This window comes from Arvicanthis niloticus, chromosome 3 (genome assembly GCF_011762505.2).
Source record: "Arvicanthis niloticus isolate mArvNil1 chromosome 3, mArvNil1.pat.X, whole genome shotgun sequence".
Lineage (NCBI taxonomy): Eukaryota > Metazoa > Chordata > Mammalia > Rodentia > Muridae > Arvicanthis > Arvicanthis niloticus.
The window spans coordinates 124991820-125004036 of record NC_047660.1 but is presented as its reverse complement, the minus strand read 5'-3'; the positions used below and the strand labels follow the sequence as shown (position 1 = coordinate 125004036).

Genomic DNA, 12217 nt, shown 5'->3' with positions numbered 1-12217 from the left:
AAGTTCCAGCACCTACACAGCAGCTCACAACCTTCTATAACTCCAGCTCCAGAGGATATGACAACCTCTTCTGGACTTCACGGTCACCAGCCACACAAGCGGTACACAGACATACATGCAGACAAAACACACATACACATCAGATACATACATTTATTTTTTTTTAATGTCTGAAGCTGTTCAGTTGGGTTGTTAGCAATTTAGAACACCAGTTTGTGAGAATACATCCAGTTTGTCAGGGAGAACTGAGTCCACATGTAGCCCTGGAGCTGAGGCACAGCTTTTGATATTTGGCAAAATCTGTGAGTCTTCAATTTTCTGATCAACCTTGCGCTGCTCTGTAACCTTGTATAAGATCTTGCCCTCCTGGTGCCTGGGCTTGTGCAGCTGCTTCTTCTTGAAGTCAGCGTCAGTCAGGTGTTTGGGGATTTTGCTGATATCAACTTTGGTAAAGGTGGTGATGACAAACTTCTGGTATGTTCTGCACAGAGGAACTCAGTAGAGGGCAAGAGGTCCAGTCACAAGTAGCAAGCCGCTGCCCAACTGCTTCAGAAAAAACACTCTCTTGGGCCTGTGGGCCCGTTGAGGATCATCAGGACAGTCCCAGGGTTGGTGCTAGCATGTAGCCTTCTCACATGCCGACTTGAGGGCTTTTGGCCACGGCTCAGCAGCTTCCGAGGCACATTATACATCATCGGTAGGATAATACCAAGGCATTTTTGGAAACTTTGCCACCCAGGTACCACCGCTCTTGTCTCCACCAACTGTTTTTGTGACCGTTGCAAGGACTTTCTCCTTTTTCTTCTTTTCAGCCTTGGACTTGGCAAATGAATATTTCCTTTTGTACAAGGCCTTTCTGGAATACATAGCAGATCAGGAGTACCTGCCAATTCCTCTAACTGGGACAGGGTTTTGGCTGCAATGGGGCTTCCCTTTCTTGGGCCTTTTAACCTCAGGGTCACCCCTTTTGGCTGTGCCAGTGGCTGGGGTACCAGGGGCAACATCAGAACTGCCAGCCTTCTTGGCTGCAGATTTCTTTTTCTTTGTATCAGACATTTTGGCTTTTTCAGCCTCAATCTTGCAAGATGGGAAAGAGAACTAAGACCTCAGCTTCTGTTCTATAAGCAATCACATACATAAATTTTTAGGGAGGTGCTGGAGAGACGGCTCAATATTTAAGAGAATTTGCTGATCTTCCAAAGGACCAGGGTTTGGTTCCCAGTATCCAGGTCAGGCAGCTCACAGAGTATTCACACCTTTAGCCTTCTTGAACATCTATACTGAAGTGCACAAAACCATATGCTGACACACACACACACCTTTACACATACACACACCTACACATAATTTAAAATGAAAAATAAATCTAACTTACAGAAAGTATATGATGAGATGGGCCAGAGCTGAGGCTACACAGAGGAGACAAGGAACAAAAATGCAAACAAAACACCCCCTACACCCCCACAGGATCAACAAATGTCAAGGTGCATTTTGTTGAAGATGATTGGACAACTCATTGTGAGGTTTGCGGTTAAAAGGCAATTCTCCTGGATTTGCATAAAGTGACCTTTTTGGAAAGCTAAGGTCACCACATCATTTCAAAATTAAATTAATTCAGATTCCCCTTTAAGTCATCTCTGTTCAGTGGGGATTGTGATGCCCACCTAAGATTCTGGTGTTCTAAGCACTGTTATTTAGTTGACAGGGCTTACAAGAACAAAGATTTAAAAAGCCGGGCACCTTAAAACAACAAAAATGCTTTGTGGTCCTGCAGCTTCAGAGTCCAGAAATCTGAACTCCAAATTAATGGGGTCAGACTCCCTCTGCAAGAATCCAACTTTGCATCCCATGGTTTTGAATACTAGGCATCCCCCGGCGTACAGTGTCATATTTCCTGATTCTGTCTTCATCTTCTTGGGGCCTCTTCCTTTCTCACAAGGACACCAGTCACTGCATTTATGTTACCCTAAACCCAAGAGGATGTCATCTGAAACCCTTAGTTATATTTACATCTTAGCCACAAATATAATTTACATAAAGATCTTATCCTAAGGAAGGCCAGGCTTGGCAGTTCTAGGTGAAATGAGATTGGGAGAACACTATTCAATCCACTCCAGGAGCTCGTAGAGAGGAGTGTTGGCTAAGCTTGGATTAATCTGCATGTTTTAATCTCCTATCTCATTTTCCACGAGTATCCTGTTTCCTTTACTATCTGGCAGCCCGAATGCAAATCACAGTCTCTTTCCTTGATGTGGCCTAAATCTACTCAGTGGGGAACAAGTGACCCCATTGACATTTAGGAGTAAAAGATGTGACACACACTTTGTCACCACACACCTAACTTAGAACATCAGCGACTGGGGTCTGTAAGTGTACATGGTCAATCTGTTCCTGGAAAGTTGTCTTATGTCGCCTTCATCAGTCTCTGGATCAGATCTGCTCCTTTCTGCCACGGTTTCTGGACCCTCCCCTTTTGCCTCTCTCCACTCCTGATTGGTTCCCTATGATGCGTCTTTGAATGGTTGTGTCTGTTCTTTCACACCCTACCCTCAAGAGGTCATCTTTTATAAATTTCAAAGAGTTAATGAACAAGAGCAGTTTCCTGGAGAAGGGAAGGAAGGTATCTCTCAAAGTATGAGCCGTCCCGTACTCCTGTAAGGCAAATAATGACAAACGCCACAAGTCGGAAAACTTTCATGTGAGGAATGTAAAGGCTTTCACTCTTTGAAGTAGTTGAACAAATGTTTTCACTTCGAATAAGTTTCCCTGTGATACACTTGGGAGTCTCATGTGAGTTATTACTACCTGAGCTAAGGCACCAATAAGACAGATGTGTTTATTGCTGCCTCATTAGTAGAAAACAAGCAAAAGTGTTGTGTCTCTGTATGCATTGATCTAGACATACTTGTGGCAAGTATGTTTATGACTATAGGTATATGCACATATTTAATTAGTATATATGTAAATACCATAAATACATATATTGCATCTATTAGGGTCCAACTGCGCATATTATGAGTGCATACAGCTAGTGTATATGTATATAATTATCATATATGTTTACCGTTAATAATACCTATTAGTAACTTGTCAAATGCTATATGTCAAATATCTTATTTAATCCTCAGAACCATGAAGTAGCTTTTGTTATCTCCTTAATTTCACAAATAAGAAATTCAGACATAGATGTGATATTAGCCCCAAGGTTATGTGGATAATTAACAATAAAGCCTGTCCCAAGCAGTATTCTTGCACTTAATCTAATAATTATTGCCACCTAGGACCATATACTACAATGGTAACAGTGACATCTGAGGGACAATACGTTGATTCAAATATACTTTTGTAGATGTTATATTTTTTTACAGTGGTCATACTCTGTATTTATAGTAGAAAGCCAATCACTCTCTTTCACCAATAATTATTATAGACAGCAATGCCAGTCTCATAACTAGCTAAACATGTAGTGCTGCTATAAAAAAAAATCAGCATTAAGCTAGAATAATACAGTAATATTGCCTAATAGTTTCTACAATGCTCTATAAAATATAAACCATGGCTTCATGGTCATCTTTAACTCTCATAGTAACTCTGTGGGCTAGAAAGGGTAACTATGGTGAAGTAATACTCTCACTCCTCTTTTATTTGTCAGATGGAAATCAAAGATTAAGTTGACTGTGCACTCCTAGTAAGTCATGAAAAAGACTTCATGCTTTTTGGAATTCGGAACACTTCTGAAATGTTGGAAGAGTTCTATTCCAGCCCCTACCATAGAATTTATCACCCAGTATATGCTGAGCAAATGCTGAATGAATTAATGAATGAATAAATGAATGATTGGATATCAGCTTCTCATCCTTTCTGATATATTCTACCTTTGACCTTTGTCCATACTCCTTGAGATACTATCATACTGTACTATCCAGTCAGGCCTTTAGAAGTCTATCTTCTTGGTTAGCACACTTAGAGAGAGGGCATACAAAAATGAAGAACCTTCATAGAACCATTTTAGCATTTGCATACATGTGTTAAAATACACAGTTCATCATGTAAATGGTATGTTTAGGATATTTAGTATATGCACCATGTTATACAACCCTCACCACTATCTAATTCCGTTACATCATCCCACGGCCATCAACTCATCAACCCATGGCCACAACTGCTTGCTGCGTCTACAGCTTTGCCTCTTCGGGTAATGGAAATATGTGGCTTCTTTCACATAGTAGAATGCTCTTGAGACTCATCCGTGTCCTTACCAGTAACACTTGCTTTTCAATTCCACTGTACAGATAAACCCTGCCATATGTTTAAGGACAGAAAGTGTGTCCTGTTAGGAATTGAGGTTGGTTTGTGTAAAAGAACCTAAAGCCTAACTTGTCTTGTACCTCCATACTTGGGAAGTGCATTTGGGGAGGAGGTTGCAGAGGTGTTCTTTCCAGCTGTAGGGGCAAAATGAAGCCAACGGAGAGGGCAGAAGTGAGACTCTTAACAAGAACCCGACCAAGCTAACAAGATCCCTCACTGAGGAGCAGGAGCTTTCTATTTAACTAAATAGGAAGGGCAGGGTAGTCATGGAATCAGATGTTTGTCCTTCAAGAAAAGAAAGGCACACTTTGCTCTAGTTGGAGTTGGTAGACATTCACCACCCAAAAGCTACATACATCTCAGAACCACTTAAATCCCCATGGACAGAAAAATAGTCACAGAGCACTTATGAAGGCCCAAAGCTGACCATGTAGAAAGCTTCATTACCTAGCCTAAACACCTATGTCAGTTGGTTACTATGTTAGAAAAGGCCAGGCAATACTTGTGAAGGAAAAATAATTAGGATGAAGCAGCAGTTGATGGCGCTGACTATAATTTGTAGTACAAAGAAAACTTGATTCATCTTCTCAACTTTATTTGGGTAAGCAGTAATTATGTTTATGTTTTAAAAAATGAGACTCCTAATTGCAAGATAATGTCAGCTTTTTAGAGACTATTTGGTGCCCCCTCCTTTTTCCCCCACAATAGAAAAAAAAAAAAACTATAGTTATAATTCTTTTAATTTCCAGCTCAAATTAGCATAAATTACCCAGAAGGAAAACTATCTAGACAGGTTCTGAATGTTGTAGACTCTCAAATCATAAGACTTAAAGCCCCAAGAAAAGCACTTACCAGTGCTTCCAGCCAAGTTCCAGTCCTAATGGGTAAATGCTCAAACAGGCATCACACACACAGACCAAGGAGTAAATCAGACTGATTTTAAGAGAAAAATTACATTTCTATGTTTACCCAGGAGCCGGCTAACACACATTCCGTTTGGCCCTGACACACAGAAATTTGAATTTTAGGGACTGGAAAGAGAACTTTATGTCTTTAAGCATAGCAGAGGGAATGTGGTGTGTATTTTATAGAAATCATGAGAAGTCTCTCTCTTCTACCTTTTAATGAGCCATCAAAGAGGCTACTATGTGAACAAAATAGCACAGTAGCATGTCACAGTCCAGATCCATCAATTTATCAAACCCAGGAAGAAGCCTTCATACCCCACGGACTACTGATCAACCTTGGACCAAAAGAATAAACTTAGAAATGGAGAATATTTAAGAAAAACACACATTTAAAGTAAGCACTACAGGTAACTTTTTTTTTTTTTTTTACACATTTATACTTTTATTTACTTATATTTTGAAAAGTTAGTATTGAGTATCGGCATGACTTTTGGGGCCTCAGGGAACTTTATCTTCATGGGCTTATTCCTTTATTGAAAAACTATTAAGAATGATATTTTATGACTTGGTGTAGCACTCAATCTAATCAAGATGAAATATGTTACCCATTTATTATTATTAAATGCAGTTATTTCTCCTGACTTCAAAAGAAAGATTTCCTGAGACCTTGAATTTTTGTGAATCATAAATTTATGTCTACAGAATCTAATGGGCATGTGAGCCCCAAATCTGTTAATCAACAAACACTCAGCCCATGTGGTGACCAGAGAGGGGGGAAAAGGCCCTGGGGGACAGGAGGAAATGGTAGATGGGACTTGAAAGGTGGTTATGATGAGGAAACTTTAGCTCAGATGTCTAAGAAGCTAAGACTTGGTATAAGCCAGTGAAAGGTGGAAAGGACAGAGCATCTGAGAGAACAAGGCAAAGATGGCTGTGGGGAGTGTTTAATGTGTAGACGTTGGAAGTACATCCAAGGGCCTGAGTTATAATGTCAGGAAACATGGTTAAGAAAGAAAGTGTTCACAAAAGACACAAAGAAGAAGAATGAAGTCACCGATGTTACGCAGTATCATGCGACATCCAATCTTATAATTCATAAAAGGTTTTATGTCACATTAGTATGATTTCCTCTGGTGTTGGCCTTTAATATTTCATTTGAAATGTTCTCTTTTTATTTCTTGCCTCCTCAAAAAAGCAGCGAGAGACAGACTCGTAAGTATAATTAAAATGCAACTTCAGTGGAGCTGTGAGCATGTCTCCATCTTGTTCTTAACAGCCATCTTACATTCGTAAAACAGTGGAAGTATAATTTAAAAGGAGATTGGCTGACATTCATGTTATGGACTTTTAAATTGCTACTGCCTGGTCTAAATACCCGTGCCAACCACTATAGTCTGGACAGTTAGTTCCCTAGTAACTACAGGAGATGACCCATTTGGTGGGAATTGAAATCAGCATTTTAAACTTATTTTTGGTTTGGTGTTGAAGTCACATGCTCCTTCTCCCAAAACTGGCACCAATCACAGTGGTAGCTTGTAGTACTTTGAAATAACCTCCTGGATATTTTTAGTGTTTCCTCTGTGAAAATGCCAATGCTTTAAAAAAAAAAAAAAAAAAAAAAAAAAAAAAAAAGGTAGGGGAGGCATTTTGTAGAAAATTCAGCCCCTGGAGATGTTCATAGATGTTCAGTAATGTGATGATTCCTTAGGGACTAATTACCTGAGACCCTCTGCTGGGGATTCAAGTAGGGTGAAGACGAGGGAGGTCTGCCCTGAGATACTGCCCGGAGTCTGCAGGAAACTAGGAAGACTGCACCTTGATGTAGTATGCATTACTTCTTAGATATATCTGGAACATAACAGGAATACAGATATAGCCGTGGTACGGGCAGCTACGAAGACAAGAAGAAAGTGACTGAAGATGGTTTACAAGAGAAATTAAACCTTACACAGACTGCCAATTATCTATCTGATATCCATATCCAACCATATTAACACAATCCCTATTTGTAGCCGGTGTGTGGTGGTTAACTTTAATAGTCAGCCTGACACATTGTAGAATCTCCTGGGAAGGGAGTCTCAATGAGAGGTTGTCTAGGTTAGACTGTCCTGTGGAGAACTATCTTGATTACATTAACTTTTGTGGTAGAACCCATCTTGACTGTGGGCAGGGGACCATTACCCAGGCAGAGGATCCAGGACTGTATAAAGCATAGAGAGAGGGAGCCAAACACTAGCAAGCATACAGGCATTCATTCACTGCTCTTTGCTCTTGACTGTGGATATAACATTACTAACTGCTTCAAGTTCCAGCTGCCTTGTCTTCTCCGAATGGACTACAACCTTGAATTGTGAGCCACATAAACCCTGTCCCTCTGAAGTGGCTTTTGTTAGACTATTCTATCACAGCAGCAGGAAATGAAACTAAAACAGTATGTAATAAACGCCCTCGACAGATTACATTTTTCACATGCCCTAATAACAGGTGACTATGCTGTGGCCACTGATGTAAAATGGGATACTGTGATGACTTGGCTAGGATCCTTTCTCCTTAATACAAAGAACATTACACATATATCTCGTGGGACTTCTTTTCCTTTCTCTCATTTTTGTCTCTTAGTAGCCATTTTGGAACATTAGGTGACCCGAGGGTAGGGACTAGGGATGACCGCAGGAGCGTATGTATAAGGGATATAAGCTATCAAAGATCATGGTGTTCTCAATATAAATCTGAGCCATCAGCTTTGGGATTCCCCTTAAGGGAAAGACTGTAAGTCCATCTACCCCGAGTTATCAGTGTGCTCCTCCTGAATCCTAACCTGTTTGTACCATTAAACTAAGTCCTAAAGGCTCAGTTTACACTGACTGTGTAGACAAGGGCCAGTAGGGAGGAGATTTGTATTTGAAGATACAAAGAACACACGACTTGCAGGCAGTTCTGCTCGGCAGGTTTGGGCCGGACCATTGCTCTTTCAGACCAGCTGTCATGAACATGTGCCCACAGGCAATGTTCCTTCCTTAGTGGCTCTAGAACACAGGTGAGAGTGTGGGCCCACACACTGCATGGTGGCAGGAAGAAGGAAGATTGAGACCAGGCAGACACCAGGTTATATGAATGTTCAAGGGTGTGTGCTCTGGGTCAGTCTATAGTGTGTTTTCCCTGTGAAGAAAGAACAGGTGCCTGGGAGGGATGGAGTTTTGGGTCACAGTTGCTACTTATTTATGCCTTTTTGTCTTTGTGTATCCAGTTTTACTTAAACTGGAACGATTTCTTGTCTCCTTCCTGTTTTTCTTTTTCTTTTTTTTTTTTTCTATCAGGCCCAGAATTTATGTTGGTCCCTAATGGTGTCTCTCTGCTGAAAACCACAAAGCCACCTTGGTCTGGGTGTTTTACCTTCTCTGAGCTCTTTTGCCCTGTGATGCCTGGTGACTATCTACTGCTTTATTCTGTGTTGTGATGCATCTGTTCCAGACCACAATTGTGCCTCCAGTTAGGGTAATTTTTTTTTTTAAAAGAAAGAAAAGAAAAAGGAAAAATAGAAGAGGTTTTAAATTCCCTGTACCCACAAGCTCAGATATTCAGTCTCCCTACACATTAAGTTCTTCAGCCGCACAGTGGGGGAAAATCACCATCTCAAGTTGTTACAGATTCAGGGGATCCATGTGAAGTGCCTGGTACTGATGCTGCTGCATGGAGGACGTTAACCAGAGGTGGCTTTGGGCATCCTTTTCTACAGTGCACAATAGGCATTTCATGATTGCTCTCAACTGAGGCAACCCTCTGCATCCCATACACTGTCTTCCTAGAAAAGGCAACCGTCACTTGGAAACTTCTTACCACAACTCATTTGCTGTGCCAATGGCCATCTCACCTCTGACCCGTGGAGGAGCCACACGGATTATCCCAGTGTGAACTTAAGGATTCTGAGGTTTCAGATGCAGAAGGAACGGTCCATGAGGACAGAGATCGAGTCTAGTGAGAGTCCATAGTAGCGAGGAGCACACGGAACATTCATGCAGCCTTAGGTGTTGAATGAAAGAATGAAATGGCTGAATGAGAGGAGACTTCTGTTCTGGGAAAAGCAGTTTCTTCCCTTAATTTCCTGCTGAGTGACTCAACTATCTTGTCCAACCAAGAAAAAGCATTTCCATATTCTTAAATTTTGTTTGTTAGTTTTCACATTTCCATCTTTACTTACACAACTTGACTCCCTGATTGAATCTTAACGGGGCAGGCAGTAAAAAGCTACAGAAGATCTTTAAAGAAAGGAGACTCTTGAAGGCTCTTTGCAGAGCCTCTGAGCAAGCCCGGTGTGCACACTGCACTCCTACCTGAGCCTAGGCAGCCACTGGCCTCACAAAAGCAGGGTCTGTATTCTTGCTCCACAAAGCACCTGATTCATGAGACAGCTTTGCAGGAATTTAATTAGTGAAGGAATGTGCAAGGCTTAAGCGCTTCAGATATCATTAACCACTGGGGAGGGGTGAGGGAGGAGGAGAAAGCTGAACAGATGTTTGGTTCAGCCTCGTTCCCTCGAAGCAAGTCAGTGCCCACATCTTTTTCTATTTGGGTAGCTCTTAGGTAAATCTTGTTCATGTTCATTCATTCTTTCAGGATCCTGGCTTACCATGCATCCAGTTTAATGCACTAAGAAAGGCATATTCTGCCTCATGGGGGAGAACAGGCTGGTGTTTTTGTTTTTTTTTTTTTTTAATCTAATTATTTCAAAGTTGCCTTATTAAAATTGTTCTTTTGACACAAGGGACTGATGATCCATGTGTTGAAAGATATGACTCTTCAATTTCAGGAAGTTAAATTGTAGTCAACCTGCAAAGGAAGCTGAATATTTGAGTTTTAATGCCTGTAAATGCTTGCCCCTTATTTACTCAGAGTGTGATTTTTTAAAGAATACTGTTAGCCTAAGCAAACAGTTATCTGAGCAGCTTCCAGCCCTGGGCTGGCAGTGAGGGCTCCTGCTGCTCTCAGAAGCTAGACACCAACTGGTTGAGAGGGACAGGCAGTATTTGCTTCTCTTTTACCCCTTCTAAGATGGCAGATTTACAAACAAAACTACACATAGATTCAAGTAGTCACAGAAACAGAAGCCAAGAGTCTCAGTCTGTCTACCTACTCCAGTGTAGAGACTATTTATCAGTGCCTGTTCCAAGACCATTCTAACAGCAACAGCTCCAGTTACTCAATTTGGTAGACAGAATCAGAAATGGAAGGAGAAAGAGGCTTACCAATTAGCCTTGCTGAAACTCCATGTGTAACCTCCAAACTGCTTTTGATTGTTCCAAAGGGCAAGTTCCTAGAAGAATAATAATTATTCTTCTTCTTCTTCTTCTTCTTCTTCTTCTTCTTCTTCTTCTTCTTCTTCTTCTTCTTCTTCTTCCTCCTCCTCCTCCTCCTCTTCCTCCTCCTCCTCCTCCTCCTTCTCCTCCTCCTCCTTCTGTAGAAGTGTGAGCATTGCGGTGCTTTGTAGCTAATTGCTGCTGTTCCTAAATCACACCCCTAGTCCTCAACACTCTTGATGAATACAGAAATCAACAAAGCAACCTTCCTCACCCCATTGCCTTGATTTCTGGATCTCTCCACTCCAAAACTCTTATAAATTAACTTTGAACTACCCCGTGCTATCCTCGGGACCATTTTGTGCTTTTTAAATAAATGTAACCATCTTGATAGATAATAGTGAGTTGTTATATAATGTAATTGATCCTAAGAATGAAGATGTTTTTTAAATCTTTGAATATAATATCAAATGTTTTAGACGAGTAGTTCTCAACCTGTAGGTCGGGACTCCTTTGGCAAACCTCTATCTCCAAAAATATTTACATTACAATTCATGCCAGCAGCAAAATTACAGTTGTGCAGTAACAACGAAGATAATTTTATGGTTAGGGGAGGGGTCACCACAGCATGAGGAACCATATTAAGTGGTCACCGCATTAGGAAGGTTGAGAACCACTGTTCTGGACACCTGTGTTTTGTCTACAACCCTTTAGGTTCACCCACAACCTGTAATCCACTCTTTCTTCAACCACCAGCTCCTCCTTAAAGGCTTACTCTGTATGTCACAGTCCCTGCATTCACAGCTAAGTTGGCAAGCAGAACTCTCAAAAGGCGCTAAAGCAGCTCTGAGCTACCTCCTTAGGGGACATCATACCCAGCTGTAAGGAACAGGGTTTATGTGTACAGTAATGCCGGTCATACAGTAGACTATCCATGTAAGAAGGTCAGTGAATTCTGACCAGCTTGAAATACACCTCCAACTGCAGGGGATCTTTCCCCAGGTCTCCTAAGGACACATTTACATGTTAGCAGTGAGCCCGCTGGGACCCATTGACCCTTTATGAGTCAAAATTTGTAGGAAATTATGTGTTATACTTTTGTGCTATTTTTTTTAATCTTTAAATTTTGCTCTTTTGTTCCCTGAGTTTAATATCATGAAAACAACAGTGAATGACTCTCAGAATTTCTGGACAGGTCTCTGCAATGGCTCAAGCAGTCTCGGTTTTATTTTTTTCCACACTGCACATAGTGGTAGGTCAACACCTTACCCCCTGCTTTCAACAAGCCCAGAAAAATGCAGCTAGTGAGGCTCCCCAAGCAATCTGCTGAAACATTCAAGTGATAGGCAGAGATGAAACAACTTCGAATACATTACATCTTAAGTCAACAGTCAGGTTATTAAAAATAAAACAAAACAAAAGCTTTAAGCAGTATGGTTCACAATCTTTTAAGAGACGGGACTCATGCCTGACACTGCTAGGGTGACACGAGACATTTTGTGGGCCTAGGGCAAAGTCTACTGCTGTTATTTTGCCAAAGGAACAGTGACACAGTAATTCCTCGTAGCATGCTACGCATGGATCAACGCTCAACAGAGAAGTTTTCTTCTTGTGGTAGGGGATAACTGACAGAGAGATCTACAACTAGACAATGTGCAGAGTCCTGAAAGGAATGTCTTTATCAAACCCTTCTCCTCAGGACTCAGG

The 12217-nt window shown here is 41.1% G+C and overlaps 1 pseudogene; it reads right to left on the bottom strand.

Moving 5' to 3' along the window:
* Positions 1 to 200: 200 nt before the first annotated feature.
* LOC117705709 (large ribosomal subunit protein eL6 pseudogene) lies at positions 201 to 717 on the bottom strand (annotated as a pseudogene).
* Between the last annotated feature and the right edge of the window lie 11500 nt (positions 718 to 12217).